This window comes from Diabrotica virgifera, chromosome 9 (genome assembly GCF_917563875.1).
Source record: "Diabrotica virgifera virgifera chromosome 9, PGI_DIABVI_V3a".
NCBI lineage: Eukaryota > Metazoa > Arthropoda > Insecta > Coleoptera > Chrysomelidae > Diabrotica > Diabrotica virgifera.
Window position 1 is genome coordinate 217,755,813 of NC_065451.1, and position 19,957 is coordinate 217,775,769.

At 31.4% G+C, this 19,957-nt stretch overlaps 1 protein-coding gene across 2 annotated transcripts in view; it reads right to left on the minus strand.

Moving 5' to 3' along the window:
- The window catches only part of LOC126891646 (somatostatin receptor type 2-like), a 525,450-nt gene that overhangs the window by 369,242 nt on the left and 136,251 nt on the right, over positions 1–19,957 (minus strand). For both annotated transcript variants that reach the window (XM_050660870.1, XM_050660871.1), the window contains exon 2: positions 10,666–10,733. The gene's annotated coding sequence lies outside the window, so the exon portion shown is untranslated. The remainder of the gene's footprint in view (positions 1–10,665; positions 10,734–19,957) is intronic.

A 19,957-nucleotide genomic window follows, 5' to 3' on the forward strand; every position in this document is an offset into this window, starting at 1 on the left:
AAATAAAGTAAATGCTTACTAGGAGAGTCGAGAAAGAAGAATAAGATATCCTGTCTAACCCTATTGATTCTGCCACTGATTTCTCCTCTAGATTTATGGTAAAGAAGATAATACTTCTGGTTGACCTCTGACAAGTCACTGTCGGACAACAACACACAAATAGTCAATAAAAAATTTTTTATGTGTATTAATATTTGTTTAAATAAAAAAAACGATTTTGATGGAAAATGCTTAAATTCTCTTGTTTTTTACAATGTAGAAACTTGAAACTTTTACGGATTGTAGCTAATGATATGAGCTATACATAATTTCACTTTTTACGTTAATTGTTTACGTTATGCTTCATAAATAAACAATAAAGTTTAAAATTTTGATCGCTCATATATTTGTTTATATAAAAATCGGCGCTTATTCGTGTCAAATTTCAATACGATACAAAACAAAACTTCAACCAAAACTAGAATTAAAAAAATTAGTGTTTTTAACGTAGTCTTAGAAACACCACCGGTAGAGACGTTTTGTGCTACAATTAACATTAGCATTCGTTTTGGCGTATTAATTAATTAAACGCTTTTCTTTAGTTCAATCGTTTGGGTTAAATCTTTGGACGTTAATTTGACTGCCTCTTCTTCAATGCAAATGACTAAAAAGTTGCAGACATAGGCATTCGCGTGAACAATACACGAATGGTCAATAAAAAAATTGTTTTATGTTTATTGTTTAAATAAAAAAAAAACGATTTTAACGGAAAATGCTTAAATTCTCTTGTTTTTTACAATGACGAAAACTTGAAACTTTTACAGATTGTAGCTAATTATATGAAATATACATAATTTCACTTTTTACGTAATTATTTACGTTATGCTTCATAAATAAACAATAAAGTTTCAAATTTTTTGCCGATTCCGACTACTTTTCATGTTTGTACATCATGTTTTATAGGTAGATATTTTAATAAACATGACGATATATTTTAATGTTTGAAAATTGTAAAACTAAAAAATAAAAAATAAAAAAATTTGAAAAAAACTTTTTAAGAAGCGCTTTTCTTTAGTTACAAGTGAATAAAATTAAAAATATTACAAAAAAATCAACTAAAAAGCCAAAAATAAAAAAAATGAAAACAAAATCTAACACATTCTTTAAAGAAAAGCGTGGGGCGAAAACCGTTTATTCGATGAAGACGCACCACGGTTTTTTTTGACGAATGTGGATTTTTTTTTAATCTTTTGCTTTTTGGTTGATTTTTTTATAATATTTTTAATTTTAGTAACTGGTAACTAAACAAAAGCGTTTCTTAAAATTTTTTTTTTAAATTTTGTTATTCTATATGTATTTTGTTAGTCTATAAATACATAAAATATTTTAGATGACTTAATTGCTAGTTATTTTCAAAATAGAGCTTAATAAATAGAGAATTTTCTCTCTTCTACTTTTATATTTTGCTGCAGTAACGTGTAGATGAGTTTAATTTGTTTGTTTGTTAATTTTTTCCCAAATTTCTTAGGAATAATGATAAAATCGATAAATCCTCAAAGACGTCAAGTAATAAGTTAGTCCTCGATTATTCAGGCAGACAAGGCAAAACGAATTACTTGACGGTGTTCCCGCTGTCTTGTAAATAGATTGTAATTTTGTTAAGTTCTTTGCTTATAACATTAATAATGCTAAAAACGGACCTCTTAGACAATTTTTGTGAAATGTTAACGCTTAATTTACCGTCAGAGATATTGATTTTGATTTTTTATTACTTGAGTCGATTGTGATATTTGTTCGCACGATTTCTGATCGGTATAGGGTCCAGAATAGATCAGTATTTAATGGTACATTCCATGTCAAATCACTCAGGCAAAAAAATTTGGATCTCCGATTTGTCTGAAAATTGGTATATAGCTTCTGCGGGACGTAAAAATAAGATATTTAAGGTAAAAAATTCTTCTTCTTCTTCTTTATTCTCAAAATGTTATTTTATGCGATTTTACAGTGATTTGGAGTTTATTTAAACAAATTTGCATTTTCTGTCGTAAAGTATCAATGAAAAACATAATATTTTAATAGAAAGGACTCAAAAATGTCATTATCTGGCATTATAACAAGTTATTTTAAAGCAAAACAAGCTTTTGATCAAATTTGATAGTGTAAAAAACGTTAAAATACCGTTTTTTACATTTTCCTCCATTTCCAAAATACATTATCATCGATTTGCCTGAAAATTTTTTCCACAGATAGCCAAAAGATAGAACTTTAAGTGGTTACAACGATTTGAATTATATTACAATACCAAAAAAGTTACATGCAGTAATATCAGACTAAAAAGTATATATTAGTCCAGTCGGGATAGCATTTGACCTTGAATGCCGAGCTGCCCAAAATTTTATTTTTCTGATCTTTAGGGGAGTCAATAGTAGCCTTAATTTAAAATCACGAATGAATTCCTCCGTTACGTTAGCCGCCATCTTGATTTTAAAGGAGAACCTGTTTTGCTCAATATCTCCGCCATTTTTAACTTTCCGACAAAAATGGTAGAAACTGAAATTGTTCCAAATAAATCGTATTTACAATTATTACAATTTTTTTTTAACAATTTTTGTCGTGAAGTCGATATTTTCGAGTTAATTGTATTTACAGTAGACGCCTATATTTTTGACTATAATATTGCATGTAACTTTTTTGATATTGTAATATAATTCAAATCCTTCTTAGCACTTAAAGTCCTATGTTTTGTCTATCTGTGGGCAAATTTTCAGCCAAATCGATTATGATGTATTTTGGTAATGGAGAATAATGTAAAAAACGGTATTTTAACGTTTCCTATTTTTGAGTCCCTTCTATTAAAATATTATGTTTCCCATTGATACTTTACGATAGAAAATGCAAATTTGTATAAATAAACACCAAATCACTGTAAAATCGCATAAAATAACATTTTGAGAAAAAAGAAGAAGAAGATTTTTTGACTTGAAATATCTTATTTTTACGTCCCGCAGAAGCTATATACCAATTTTCAGACAAATCGGAGGTCCAAAATTTTTTTTGCTCCAAAATTGAGTGATTTGAAATGGAATGACCCTAATACATTAGCCACCGATCATAAATTTGTGAATTTTCTGTATTTTCAGCTATTTTTTATCCAAACAAAAAATAAACAACCTTCCATCAACTACTGAGAGTTACGGAAGACAACAAAATTTATTTGTGTGAGAAGTGTCTTTAAGTGTGAATTAATTTTTTCCCTGGCCGTCAAGCGGAAGAGACCGAGCTCCTAACGTTGAATGCACTGCAGCGTTGTAAAGTACAGTAATACCCCGAACTTGCGCGATAGGTGGGACCGAGCGAAAAGTACAATTTTAAGGCACGCATGTGAAGGTTTGCAGAATGAGCGAAGCGAATTCTGCAATTCACATGAGTGCCTTAAGAATGTACTATTTACACGTATATCATACAATATTTTTTCTACAAACGTGTTAAAAATGCAATAATACAGTTTAAATTAAATTTTAAAAAACCTTTTAAAAAAATCTTTAATACATTGAAAGGAGATAGTTTCAAATTGCATCGTATATTACGGACCAGCAATTATTGTTGACTTCTTATCTGTCGGACGTCTGTTAGTTTTTTAAAAGACGGTTGTGGATTTTTCGTTAAAATGCAAGAAAATATCGTAGAAAAAGATCAATTTCAAGATAGTGAGGTAGCGGTCAGTCGAGGTATCCTAGATTTGTTGCCGAAGGAAACTTCAAAAAACTATTAATATTAATGTTAATAAATGAAATATAAACATTTTGACGTTTGCTTTCAAAATTTGACATTTCACTTTTAACTGCAGTGCCTTAAAAATTTTAAAGCACCCAGTGCTTTAAAGTGACAGTTTTAAGGCTCCTATGGAGTGCTAAAAATCGCATTTTTAACAAGTTTGTACAAAAATATATTTAAAACTAACCTAACTTTTCTTTGTAGCAGATTAACTAAGTTTAAAATACAAAACCAAGCAATGAACAGAGAAAAAATTGTTAAACATTTTTTGCTAGTTAATCCATTTAAATCTAAACCTGTTTAAAATAGAGGCTGCACAAAAAATATCACTTAAATAACATAACTGGACGAATTAATGCAGAACGCATGATAAAGTCACAAAGACTAAACTGGCTTGGTCATTTAAATATAATGCTACAAAATCGAGCGGTAAAATTAATCAAGAAATAGAAGCCTTAAGAAAATAGAACTAGACGATGGCCCATAAAAGATAGATGGACGATCTTGAGGAGTGCTTTAATACCATGAATATTAGGCAGTCGAGAAAAGTGTAACCGACAGGACAGAACGGAAAAGCATTGTTAAACAGGCCAAAAATCACACAGGGTTGTAGTGTCAGGAGAAGAAGAAAAAAGAGACCTACTTTTGATGTCTAATTTTACCATATTCAAAACTATAGTACATTGTCAATAACAAAATATCCTAGATTATTACAACTAATTATAAAACATTGAAAATTATTTTGAACGAAGCTTAATATTTTAAATGACTCAAAGAGGAAACTTTGTAATTACATACATATTATATTGCAGTAAAGCTATACATTTTACAGAATGCTCGATACAACATAGTTTTGGGTCGTTTGAAGCCGTCGCTGCAGAATGAGAGAACTATTAAAAGTTTACTAATTAGGAAACTTTCAAGTGTCAATTAAATTCTTATTCATTCTGACAATTTGTAGTACCGCAATGGACTTTTCTTCTTATCTGGGCTGATTATACTGTCATAATTTAAGAATATGAGTGCTAGATAATGAGAAGTCGGCAAACGAGACGTAAGATAAGAGAAAAAAATTGGATTTTATCAAGGACAGTTAATATTACTAGGGGAGTGCATTTAGATTTTCACTTCGGAAAAAATCAAACAAGATAAAACTTTCTGTAATTTCATTAAGAAATGTTTAATAAACAACATATCAAAAAGTTCTACTCGAGAAGTGGGTGCTTCATTTATTATTAAACAAATGAACAGCGAAGTTAGATATTTTTTTAAATAACTCCGAAAATATAATTTTTAGAAAAAAACTGACGTGACCATTGAAAAATTGAGAAAATTTTACAAAAAAAACCTTATATAAAGATTTTTCTAAAATTAAATCTCTAGCTTCTGTAATTTTTTATTTATAACGCTAAAGTCACCTTTCTTACACACATTGGCGCACTGTAAACTAGCGTTGGAAGAAGTGCACGGTTGAGTTTTTTTAATGTAATTCTTTAACTAATGGATCAAAAGAAATTTTACAAATTGGACATGAAAGAAGATCAAATAAGCTATCTTATGGTTGTAATAAAAAGAAATAAAATGTATGGGCATAAGTACGGTGTGGGCGGAAAGTGAGCCTAACATGAATTTTGTTTAAAAATGATTTAAAAATGTGTAACTAATACAATTTTACTTATAAAACTCTCAAATTTGCATAACTTACCTCTCAATAATCTTACTAAACGATGTTTTGTTCAAAAAAAATCTCAAAAATTTAATTCAAATAATACGATGTCTCAAAAAATGTAATTTTTGAAAACTTCGTAGTTTTACAGAATTCCCACCACTTTAAGACGGCATTACTCAAGTTTGAATAAATCTAATACAATTTTTTTGATACTTTTTTAAAGCTTAGGATATAGTCTTAAAAAAACACTGAATTATTTTAGTTTAAAAGTGAAATAAACAATTTCTTTTTGAGAAAACTAAGAAAGATAACAAAAATGTAATACAAAAACCGAAAATTACCAGATGAAAAAATGTATATACAGAGTGATCAAAACATTTTTGTGTAAAACTTACCTAAAATACATTTAATAATAAGCTTCAACAATAATAAAACAAAACAAAAAAAAATTTTTTTAGCTCTTATACAGTATGTCTGCGTAACTTGGAACCTATTAATAACTTTTTTAATATCAGTTTTACGGAAAAAAGTTATTCTTTATAAAATACTCTGCATCGTATATAACATAAGATGCAACCATCAAATATCAAATTTTGTTAATTTTGTACGAGGTATGTCAAAAAATATGAATTTCACTCAAGAGTAAAGTACCTTTATATTTCACAATATAAAAAAATTTTATAATGAAAAGTTGTTTGGAATTAAAAATTATGTTCCAATATGTAATTATATCCTTCTAATCGAAAATTTGTTTTTTTTTAATATTGTTTCCAATTAATTATACCCAACATCATTAAATTTTCACTTATTATTTATGATAACTGTTTCATTATTAATTTTATGAAGAAAGTTATTCGTCATAAATAGCTGTGCATGGTCTAACACTTAATATGCAAATATAAAATATTATATTTTATCAATATTATACGAGGTATGTAAAAAAATTATATTTCGCGCAATAAATATGTACCTTTATAGTTCACATTATTTCGATTAGAAGAGTGTAATTGCATATTGACACATCGTTTTTAATTCTGAACAACTTTCCATAATAACAATTTTCAGTATTATGAAAAATATAGGTATTTTACTCATAACTGAAATTTGTTTGATTGGATTCTACTTTTTTTTCATTTAAATATCCGCCATTTTGGATCCGCCATTTTGAAATTTAAATGGTTAATCTTTAATTCAGGTTCAACAACCTGTTAAAAATAAAGACAATAAATGTTTTAGAAAAATGTTCTTTTTTATGTTCTTTTTAGAAAATCCGCATTTTGGATCCGCCATTTTATAGTTTATAATGTATAACATTTAAGTTAGGTTTATCAAAGCTCTCAAAAATAAATATACATATGTAGAAATAAATACATTTTGTAAAGAAATTAACATTTTACAACTATTTTTTAAGTTATCCGCCATTTTGGATCTGCCATTTTATAATTTAAATTATCAAAATTTGATTCAGGTTCAGCAACCTCTCAAAAATATCCACATATATGTAAACAAACACGTCTTATAAAAAAAATTCGGATTTTACAACTACTTTTTAAGGATTTTTAGGAAAAAATCCGCCATTTTGAATCCGCCATTTTGAATTTGCAAATTGTAATGTCAGATTCAGGTTCAGCATAATCAAAACTAAAATAAAAACATTTTTTATCAAAATAAAATGTTGAATTCACCCATATTCTTAACATTATTTATACAAAACAATTGTTATTGTTTCAACAATTAATAAACAATTAGCGGCGAAATTTGTGAGTAGAACTTTTTACTTTAACATATTTATAAACTAACAAAAAAAGTTTTAGAAAAATATAACCTTGTTTGATTTTTTCCGAAACATTGTATCTTTTCATTCTAATTGCACTCCCCTATACGTTATTTTCAACGTCTGTTATCGTTACAACTATCAGCTCTGAGTTAATTAATGATAATGAAAGTATACAAATATGGTATGCTTTCTTCATTTGAATGAACACATTTTTGAAACTCTGTAAATTCTACAATTTGTTCGTCGTTATCTAACTGCCCCACGAACTACCTAAGCCCATTAATCCCAAGTACCTGCTGCATCATCGCCGAGAAAGTTGGGGATTAAGTCTTAATGACCCGAAATTCCAAATTTGATTATAGTTGAAAGTAAAAATATAAATATTTTCAGTTATTCACTTCAGTTGCCAGTATTACGGTATAGTATCCGGTTTTGTCCGTTAGTGTTTAACTTTTAAATGGCGAATCCAACGACTATGTTTAGTCAAAGGGGAGAACTTTTATTAATAATTAATGAATATAAATATTCAAAGGGCCATGTCTCCAAAGATGGAAAAGTTGGATGGCGATGCATCAAAAAAGGGTGTCAACAAAAAGTGTACACAAGGAAGGTGATGAAAATTACGTTATTCTTGAAAAAGCATCGGTGGAGCATAATCATGCTCCAGATATCCACGTTGACCGGCAAATTTTTAGTAATTCTACAAAGAGGAAATCTGTAGAAGATATATGTGAAAGACCTTTAAAGATTGTCCACAACGAATTGAGGAAGTAGAATTTCAGCAATTTACCGCTGACGACGAAACATTTCGCTGACATTTCTTGCGTTCGAAGAAATATCTATGCTGCAAGACGAAAATCCACACCATCATTGCCCAAGTCACAGAAAGAAGTTCTACAAGTGTTAGTGAACTTAAATTTAAAAACAAATACAGGTGAAAACTTTTTATTATCTACGAAAAACAATTCCGCAATCTTTAGTTGTTTCACAAATCTTTACTTTTTGTGTAATGCAGATTCTTTGTGTGTAGATGGAACTTTTCAATACTGTTCTAAATACTTTTGTCAGATGTTTACTATACATGGCTACAAAAAGTTTTTATGTTTTTCTAGTATTTTGTTTGTTACCAAATTAATCACAGCAATCGTACAAAAGCACTTTTGATACATTAATAACAATATGTACAGATTTGAATTTAAATTTCAAACCGAAGCGAATAATTTCTGATTTTGAAATAGCAATTCAAAATGCAGCCAAGTTAGTGTGGCCCGAAATTATTATTTTTTGTTGCAAATTTCATGTAACACAAAATTGGTACCGAAAAATTCAAAATTTAGGTTTGTCCTCGAAATATAGCAATCAAACTGTTATTGGAAAATATTTAAAATTGTTTTTCGGCATTCCTTATTTAGATCCAAATGATGTTGGTGACTTTTTTTCTGATGAACTTTTTAATATTATGCCAGATGATGACAAAGTTTTGCAATTTTTTGATTACCTAGTTAATAATTGTTAAACGGAAGATTCAACATTTCCACCTTACATGCGGGCTTCAAATTCATCATATCTTATATTTACTACAAACGCATGTGAATCATTTCACTTGAAATTTAACGAATGTTTTTATAAATCACATCCTGACATATTTAAATTTACAGACATTTTGTTAAATTTTCAAGCAGAAGTATATGTGAAAATTAGAACTGCACATAGATTCGAAAAAAAAACTTGATAAAACGGCAAAAAGAAAAGTTGATTTTATTGAAAATAGGCTAAATGAATATTACGTTAATCAAAACATTACTAAATTAGACTTCATTAAGTCAGTTTGCAATTATTATGCAGCTAACTTTTAAAATCTAAAATATAGTGTTCACTCTTACTTATTTTAATTACGAATCAGACATTACAATTAGGCATTGTTATTGTTTAACTGTAGTTTTTGTTATTGTATATAAGTTAATGTAGATTTATAAATAAACTTTATTCTATTATATTGTTATAGTTTAATTATTTAATCATTTAAAATTTTCGCTCATGCTTTATGAATTGGGTTCCGTTTTGAATACAATAAAGTAAAATAAAAACTACATATGTTCACAAAAATATTATCTAAGTACCTAGGTAGCGTGGGGCAGTACGTAGTCGCTTTTAATCCGACTATAAAACTGAACCCATTCAAATCTAGGTAGCATGGTGGAGTTCCCCAGTCGCCCAATTTGCTAGTAAAATTTTCAAGTTTCAAAGAGTTCGTCACTATGAGAGACTAGCTCCATATCATAGAGCTATATTATCTGGGATGCTACATTACACAATAACTACATCCAACTAAAGAGATCAAATACAAAAATGAAGCACCTTGCATAACATTCCTAAAAATAAAATTCGTCTAATGTATAATAACCACAGCGTAACCTTATGTCAAAGAATGATCAAATGCTATATTTTGTCAGTGTTATTACAAATCACCAAGATGATCTGGACTATGAAGGCTGATATGAACAATTTCGTGGAGCTGTTTGAGATATGTTTTCACAGAAGAATGCCCCGGATATCCTGGACAGCGATGCAGATCAACGAAGCTCTGTTAAATAGAGAAAATGTCATTCATGAGTTACTGAAAACTATTAAAATAAGAAAAAATTATACCTAGGACATACCAAGAAAAATTCATACTTGCAAAGCAATGGGAAGGAAGTAGATATCATGGCTCAAGAATATTTGCGAATGGACAGGAATGCGTAGTGCCGAAAAACTATGCCGATTAGCTGAAGATCGTTAACTGGTCAATGTAATTACATACCAACGTTAGGGGTACCTAATATGGCAACTATATAAAAACAAGTTCTAATGACCCATTGTCTAATGCTATTAATTTTACTTTTAGATTTAATTGCCTAACTGTGGAACCGTTTCTGAACATTATATATACATTATTGGATATCTTTTTTTCGGAACATAGGCACTTTCAATGCGATAAGATAGATTCTTGATTTGCAATTAACCAGTGTAAATTTCGAGACAACGTCGCGATGTTTCATTATTAATTCATTTGTTCGACTGCACTAAACTGAGGTGCCCCATCGGATTGCATCGTTTGCTTGCAAAGCCGCGACAGCCAGCGGTAAAGAGATTACAATCGAACGTTACATTGAATTTTACACTGGTTAATCGCAAATCAGAGATCTCAGTTCGGTGTCTTGAAATTTACACTACACTGGTTCATTTCAAATCAAGAACCTAACTTATTGCATTGAAACTCCCTATGTTCCGAAAAAAGTTTTCCAATACTGTATATACAATAATAAATGAATAAACAACACAGATACAGATTTTTCTATTGTTTTCATTGTATAATGTCTTTGTTGAAGCCTCTATCGGCCATGTTTAAATTCAAACAATGACCACACAATACTAAACAAACTTGACATAAAAATATAATTAAAAACAAAATAAATGCACTTACCATTTAAATTGAAATTGGTTTTAGGATATTGGATCGCCTGCAGTAATCATGCTGCAGCCGCAGCTGGCCTGGAATAAAATAAAAACTTTTACAATTCATTCATATTTATTTTTCGAAATTAAATAAGTTTACAGGTGAAATAAATGCATTTTTTCTGTAAAAACACAAGCGATTGGGAGTAATTTATTTTTAATTAAGTATTTGCATCCAACTTTTAACGCCTTCGCTGAGATTTTTATAGGAGAAACAATAAATAACAATAAAACACTAAGACATTTTAATATTTTCGCATACTTTGTATTTTACCACGTAGCACTTAACGTAGAAACTTTGCATTCCATTGTCTTTTCTTTCACAAGCGTATCAAAGAGGCTAATTATTTAAGACGAGATAGTAGGAATTAAAGAAGAGTGTAAAAGGATAAAAAATAATAGGCGTAAAAAATTGCATGCAATCAACTCTATCCACTTATATCTTCAAGTTTTCAATTGCATTGGGCAAAATGTATGAATTAAGATATTAAGTTAGAGCCCAACTATGATTTTTTCTAAAATTTGGCTCCTACTGATTTTGGGTTGATGGGGTTTGGGATGATGGGGTTGATCTGTTAAAACACTATTTACCAGAATATATTTAGAACACTAAATACGACAGTAACTAGTTGGTGGACAACGTCTCTGATCTAACCACGTCGATGTCTGAATAATGAATAATCTCTTCTTTACTTTCTCCGTATCTATAAATAAATCGTAATTGTTTTGTTATGATTGACTATACCTGAATGTGACCGTGAAAATAATAATTGTAACATAATTGCCGACTTCGGTGTTTTAAAAACGAGTGGCCAACATTGCAAAACCAATGTCACCCATTTACGTAATGTAAACAATACATGTAAATAATATTTGTTTAAGACTTTAAAAATTAAATCTATATGGATTAATCTCATTTTTTGGATAGTAATATAAATCCTGTACACCTTCCCCAGTCTATTTCGCCAGTCGGTTCTCTTCATCGCCAACCGTTGTCAATTTGCTGCATCGACCTTCCTCGCGTCGTCCACACTCTCCCTCCTTCTCAGTATTGGTCTATCTCTTCCCTTATTTCTTACTGGTACCGCTAATTGGGTTCGTGTAGGTGGGGAGTTTTCAGTTGCTTTTGACATATGTAAAGCCCATCTAAGCCCACCTATTACTATGAAATATATTACATATCTTCTTCTTCTTCTAGTTCCATGACCGTTATCGATCGTTGGATATCATGTTGGCTACCATATTCGCTCCCCCATTCCCTTAAAAAGGCCTCCATTATAGCCATATTGAAACAAGGAAAAGCAAATGATCAACCCCAAAACTACCGACCGATTGCACTGCTGAGCTGTGTCTATAAACTGTTGGAACGCTTAATCCACAACAGAATTAGTAATACCATATTGGGGGTGATACCTATTGAGCAAGCAGGGTTCAGACCTAACCGCAGCTGCACAGATCAGATCCTATCCTTAACAACACATATTGAAGCAGGTTTTCAAAGAAAGCAAAAAACATTCGTTGCTTTCATTGACCTATCAGCTGCATACGACACCATCTGGAGACAAGGATTAATCTGCAAACTGATCCGTGCCATCCCATGCCAAAAGGTAACCAAACTCATTGATAGCATGCTCACCGACAGACCTTTTCACGTCACAATGGGCAACTTAAGAAGTGTCCAAATGAAGCTCAGCAATGGACTGCCACAGGGATCTGTTTTGGCACTCTTACTCTTTAATTTATACATCGCGGACCTACCTAGGACAACTTCGCAGAAATTTGGCTATGCTGACGATTGGGCCATTGCAGCAAGACATAATAACATGAATGTTACAGAAACAATACTAACGGATGACCTTGCTGTTATGGGTGAATATTTTCGCAAATGGAGGCTACGGCCCAATGCAACGAAAACTGAAGTGTGCTGTTTCCATCTGAATAATGCCCAAGCCAACAAAAAACTCTCCGTTCACTTTGAAAACAGACTACTCACTCATAACTCAACACCAAAATATCTTGGAGTGACTCTTGACAGAACCTTAAGTTTTAAGGAACACCTACATAGAACGGCAGAAAAACTGAAGACGCGAAATAATATAATCCAAAAGCTATGTGGCACCACATGGGGGTCCTCAGCCTCCGTACTCAGATCATCCGCTCTCGGACTCGTATACTCGGCGGCTGAATATGCTTCGCCGGTATGGCTCAATAGCAAACACACGAAGATCATTGACACCCAATTAAACCAGACAATGCGAATGATCTCAGGTACAATTCGACCAACACCGAACTATTGGCTTCCCATTCTGAGTCACATTCCACCGCCGAAACTAAGAAGAAGTCATTCTCTTCTCAGAGAATATCGAAAAATCGAGGCTAACCATCAACTACCCATCCACCATGATAAGCTTGATATCGAAATGAACAGACTGCGCTCCAGATATCCCCCATTGTTAAGGGCCATCTCCCTACATCAGGAACATTTCGACCTCACCAACGCTTGGAGAAGACAATGGGAGAGCGACTCACCACAGGAATCACACCAAATGGCCTGTATCGATCAGAAACCGCCAGGCTTTGAACTGCCCCGCAATACATGGACGGCGCTGAATAGAATAAGAACAGGTACCGGTAGATGTGCTGACAGCTTGCATAGATGGGGAAAGGCCCTTACTCCTGAGTGTGACTGTGGTGCGCAACGGCAGACCGTCCGCCACATTATTGAGGAATGCCCCCGAAGGCGGTACCCTGGAGTTTTCGATGAGTTCCTGAATGCGGCCGAAAATGTTTTACATTATATTAATACATTAGATGTTCGTTTGTGATACTTCATGTAATGTTTTATATACTTTTTTTAAATTATGTGTTCTTATTTTATCTATGCCATACGATAAATAAATAAAATACCATATTCTCTATCGTGACATTATTGACGTCAGCTCAGAATAACGGTGTAGGCAATTTTCCATATCATTGCCTTATATTTTCAGCCATAATGTTCACCTTCTGCCAGGACCACGTTTACCTCTGATCTTTTCCTGAATGACCAGATGTAAATAATGATATTTTTCAGGGTGTCTCATAATGTGACACAATCTAAATTGCATTTCACGTCATGTCATTCACCGTGATAATAATTGGAAACGATGAAAGGATTTGATTTCAGTTCAGTGCCTCTACCGAGGTGCTCCGATGAGGAAACGGTTATTCCAAAATACGTATAAGCACATAGTAGAACCTATGATTAAGAGTAGTTTATTATATGATGCTGAAACTTGGAGGCTTACAGAAAAAAACAAAAACAAAATTGAAGTAGTGGAAATGGATGCAATCAGAAGGTCATTACGTATATCCAGAAGAGAACATATCAGAAATGAAGACATTAAAAATCGAATGGGAATAGAAGGAACAATAATGAAAGATATAGAGAGAAGACAACTGATCTGGTATGGACACGTAAACAGAATGAATGACGAGAGACTTCCAAAACAATGTCTGGAATGGCAACCTCCTGAACATCGGAAGCGAGGGAGACCGAAAGTTAATTGGACCACCGGCATCCGGAAAGCGATGAGCGCGCGAGACCTCAGGGATGACCTGTGGCAAAATAGGAAGGAATGGAATTTGGGAATCGGACAACGCCGCAAGACGTTCTATACCGATCATATATATATATATATATATATATATATATATATATATATATATATATATATATATATATACATAGTAGAACCTCTGTACTGTAATCGAATCTGAACCACCGTTTCTTTTCTTTTAGTTTATACTTTATTCACCTTTGTTGGATATTAAAGAAAATAGTTCGCTAAAATTATTATCACGGTGAATGACAGGACGTGGACTGCAATTTAGATTTCCCTTGTCGAGTATTTCGCCACTCTGTTATGCTTTATTTTTCCGACTTAAAAAGCTCAGAGGATAAATAATTTCGAATTTTATTTCCTGACTTATTAGACTTTTGATAATTATTTTGATAATTACCCGGAAAGGATGAAAGGATTTGATTTCAGTTCAGTGCCTCTACCCAGGTGCTCCAATGAAGAAACGGTTATTCCGAAATACGTAAAAGCACATAGTAGAGGCTCTGTACTGTAATCGAATCTGAACCATCTTTTCTTTTAGTTAAAAATATTACTCTACACCCCACCAGATTGAAAACAATGCGAACCTTCTCTGGTTACACCTACGAGGCTTCTAAAATTTGCAAGCCATAACGGATGCTGAGACTAAAGAAGATGGGGAAATTTTACAATTTATAATTCATGTCCCATCTGCTCAGCGCGGTAAAGTTCCAACTAGAATGGTTCCCTTCGTACTCCAATCAGAGTAAACATGTAAATCAAATAGTATTAACCATTTTCAAGTTCGTTGCAACACGAAACTACAGCCGCATTATATTCTAGTTCAATCAGAGAGTGCAGCAAGCACCTATAGGGTCAGATAGAGCAGCATATGTGCCTCCTGATGAGAGACTAATAAGTTTCGAAGCCGGTAGAGGTGCTTGCTGCACTTTCTGATTGGACTAGAAATAATGCGGCTGTAGTTTCGTGTTGAAACGAAATTGAAAATGGTTATTCATATTCCAAAATTATTCGCAAGATTAAAATTGACATTACATTGTACTATTGTTATTTCACTAATACTTTTTTGTTTAATTTATAAAACATAGTTTTTACTATTTTATTTCAAACAAGTTAATTCAATCGTGTTCAGAAGCCACTACAAATAAAATTGACCTTGTTAACCAACCCTTTATTGTTAATACGTCAACATAAGGGTAATTAGAGTATGCCAGCAATTAACTGAAGAGGGTGTAATGTACTAGGTGGTTAATGTAAATTGTAAAACCTATTTTTAGTTCTTTATACAAATTTACAACATTGTTTTAAATGCCAGTTTTATGGCTCTATGATAAACGATCTTGGGTGTTTCATTAATAATTGTCCATGTAATAACTGGAGAAACCTTAGTACAAAATACGAAGATTTAACCTAAAACACTTAAATAAAATGTGGTTCCTTACTGAGTTACAGGGTGTTTTCTCCAAAAATTTAAAAATTATTTTTGCTCGGCATTTTAAAACTATTCGACGTATCTTTTTCATACTTGGCAAGAAGTATGTGTACTGTACAAACTACTAAATTATGTTAAATGAAGTGAATTGTTGACCCTTTACAAATTCTACGCCACTGGCGAAATTGCTATTTTAGTTCAATTTTTGGATGCTCCAATACTTTCTATGAAAATAATATACTCTTCATTCGTAACGATAAAGTCATTAGTTTTCGAGATCTTTGAAGTTAAAAAAATGAAACGACACGCTTATTTTGATTAATGTATTGTGTCGCTTTATTTTTAATTTCAAATACCTCGAAAACTAATCATTTTATCGTTACGAATGAAGAGTACATTTTTTACATAAAAAGTATTGCAAAATAAAAAATTATACTAAAATAGCAATTTCGTCAGTGGCGTAGAATTTGGGAAGGGTCAACCAGCCAATATCCCCTGTCGTACGCCTCTGGTAGTAGGTAGAAACGTTTATTTATCTTAATTTAGTAGGGTGTACAGTACCTACACTTTCTGCCAAGTATGATGAGGATACACCAAATAGTTTTAAAGTACTGGGTACAAATAATTTTTAAATTTCAATCATATGAATCATATGATAAATTAATCAAAATAACTGTGCCGTTTTATATTTAACTTCAAATATCTCGAAAACCAATGACTTTATCGTTATAAATGAAGAGTATATTATGTACGTAGAGAGTATTGGAAAATCTAAAAATGGCACTAAAATAGTAATTCCTTCAGTGGCGTAGAATTTGAGAAGGGTCAACCATTCACCATCCCCTGTCGTACGCCTCTGGTAGTAGCTAGAAAAGTTTGTTTACCATAATTTAGTAGGGTGTCTAGTAGTCGCACTTTGTGCCAAGTATATAAAGGATACGTTGAATAGTTTTAAAATGCTAAGCAAACGTAGTTTTTAAATTTTTAGATAAAACACCCTATAACTCAGTATAGTCCAGAGAAATAAGATTTTTTTCGTGAGACATCTCCCACCAGGCCGAAACAAAATTTTTTGAGTAGTATGGATACTTACATTAATAACTTTTATGTTTCCTGCAGCCGATTTTGATGATATACATAGTTATAAACAAATGAAGATCAAAAAACGGTAAATTTTCAATTTATATGTACCAAATGTAACAAATTTGAGAGTAAGAAACTCATAAATTGCCTAAAAAATTTCAATATGGCGTTCGCTGAATATGTTTATTCTTATTGGTTGCTTAGAAAATTGTAAAATAAATCATACATTTTGAGTTTCTATAAATATTCATAACTTATGCAAAAATTAAGTTAGAACCTTCTTATTACACGAATTACTGAGACTTCTGGTGCTTAAATTATATTTTAAATTTCAAAGCAATTGGTCAAATAGTTTAAAAGATATTTAATTTGTTTATCCCAAATTCATTTTTTTTGCAACACTATAAGTCAGAAAATTATGAGGTTACAATGAGACTTCTGACAGTTTATGAAAGAAGAGCATTTATACTATTGACTTAATTAAAAAAAAAATGACAAAAAGTAATTTTAAACAGTGTAAAATTATTTTGCAAGATCCCGTCGACTTTTTGCTTACTTATAAACAATTAGAATAACTTTTTAACCGTTTCCCGTTGAAAAATTATTTTTTCATATTTATAAAGAATGAATTTTTATACACATTTAAAAAGAAAAACAATTGTCCTAGGACAATTAGGGACGAAGTTAGCCCCCCTTTTTTTATTTCACATGTTTTTGCAAAATAATTTTGCAGTATTTAGAATTATTTTTTGTCATTTTTTTTTTAAATTAAATTAATAGTATAAATCTTCTTCTTTTATAAACTATCCAAAGTATTAGTGTAACTTCATCATTTTCTGACTTATATCGCTGCAAAAAATATTAATTTGGGATAAACAAATTAAATAACTTTTAAATTATTTGACTAATTGCTTTGAAATTTAAAATATAATTTAAGTACCAGAAGTCTCAGCAATTCGTGTAATAAGAAGGTTTTAATTTTTACATAAGTTATGAATATTTATAAAAACTCAAAATTTATGATTTATTTTGCAATTTTCTAAGCAACCAATAAGGATAGACATATTCAGTGAACGCCATATTGAAATTTTTTTGACGATTTATGAGATTTTTACTCTCAAATTTGATTAAAATGCTTAAATTTTTGTTTATAGACGAAAAAAGCGAAAATTGATCGTTTTTTGATCTTCATTTGTTTATAACTATGTATATTCTTGTTCTCATGATCATTTTTCAGTGCGTCATTAATTATGACCTCATATACTGTATTGGGTGTGTCGAGACTTATTTCATGTAATTATTGACGAATCTGACAGATGCCACAATCGTACTTGGCCATAGGTGAAAATTACTTGTGGAATTATACTAATTAGTAATTTAGTAGATTTGATTTTTACACAATATGTTAACATGTAGGTATTTTTTATAAAGGGGAATAAAATTAAAAAGTAAACAATATTGTTAATTAAATTTATAAATATGGAAACATTAAAAAATGACACAAAACTATCCATAAACTGTGTTTTTATCTTCTTCTCTAGGTGCTGTCTCCGCTTCAAAAGTCGGTAATCATCAGAGCGATCTTTATTTCTGAAACCGCGGCTCTAAATAATTCATTGTTATTACATCCAAACCAGTTCCTAACGTTCTTCAGCCATGAGTTACGTCTCCTTACTATGGATCTTTTTTTTGCATAATGACCTGGAGTATTAGATATATATCTCTCATCACATGTCCCATATATCTCAGTTTTCTTCTTATTTGTTAGTTCTCGTTCCTTATGCGTAAGTCTCATTACCTCCACGTTGGCTATTCTATCTACTCATGAGATATTTAGCACTCTTCGGTACATCTCGAATGTCTCTAGTCTCCTCACGCCAATGACTAACTTTTAACGAACTAAATTCTAAACCAAAACACAAAATAATGCACAAAGACGTTGTGAAACACAAGTGAAGTCGAATTCGAAATTTCAAAATGACAGGTACACAAAATACTGACCTGAATAATAACCGTCACTTGACTCTTTGACACTTCTAAAAAATGGCCAAAATGGACGAAGTTTTCGTCAAATGTTCGTAATACGTGTATTTGATTGGCTAGAAAAAACGCGCATTCTAAATATCAACGAATCAAACGTAGGTTAGGAATAGACATCTTATGTATATAACCATTGTAATGCTGCATTATCTTTGTGTTTAATCACGGAGCTACCGCTTTTTCCGTCTCATCTAACTTAATGCATTAGAGAGAAATCGAAAAACTGTGACGCACTGAAAAATGATCATGAGAACAAGAATATCATCAAAATCGGCTACAGGAACCGTAAAGGTTATTAATATAGATGTCCATACTACTCAAAAAATTTGGTTTCGGCCTGGAGGGGGTTGTGTCACCAACAGGATATTTTTTTCTTTATTTCTCTGAACTAAGTAAGGAACCACATTTTATTTAAGTGTTTTAGGTTAAATCTTCGTATTTTGTGCTAAGGTTTCTCCAGTTACTATATGGACAATTATTAATGAAACACCCTGTATTGAAGACAATTCTTAATAATTTGAATAATATGCTAGGACTATTTCTTGCTTATTATAGCATATTTCTATGCCAACAATTAACTGAAGCGGGTGTAATGTACTGGGTGTTTAATGTAAATTGTAAAACCTATTGTTAGTTGTTTCGGCAAAATAACATTATTTTAACAGCCCTGTGTTGCTATACCTATGATAAACAATTTTATATTGAAGACAATTCTTACTAATTTGTTTAATATGCTAAGGTTTTTTCTTAATTTCTTGGTTTCCAATTATCTTAAACAACAGCACTTTTGTTAATAAGAAAACAACTAAATACCTGGGTTTATATCTGGATTTCAAACTCATATGGAAGGAAAATGTTAAAAGAAAACTGAACAGTTGAAGAGAAAATACAAACGTATGTATTCGCTGATATAACTCAACTTTCCATCCAAAACAAAATACTGATTTACAAACAGATATTCAAACCGGTGTGGACCTATGGCCTACGCCTACAATTATGGGACTATACAAAAAAAAAACAGTTATAGAAATCTAGAAACGCTCCAGAACCGAATACTAAGGAATATTATAGGGCTCGTTGGTATGTTCGGAATGACGATTTGC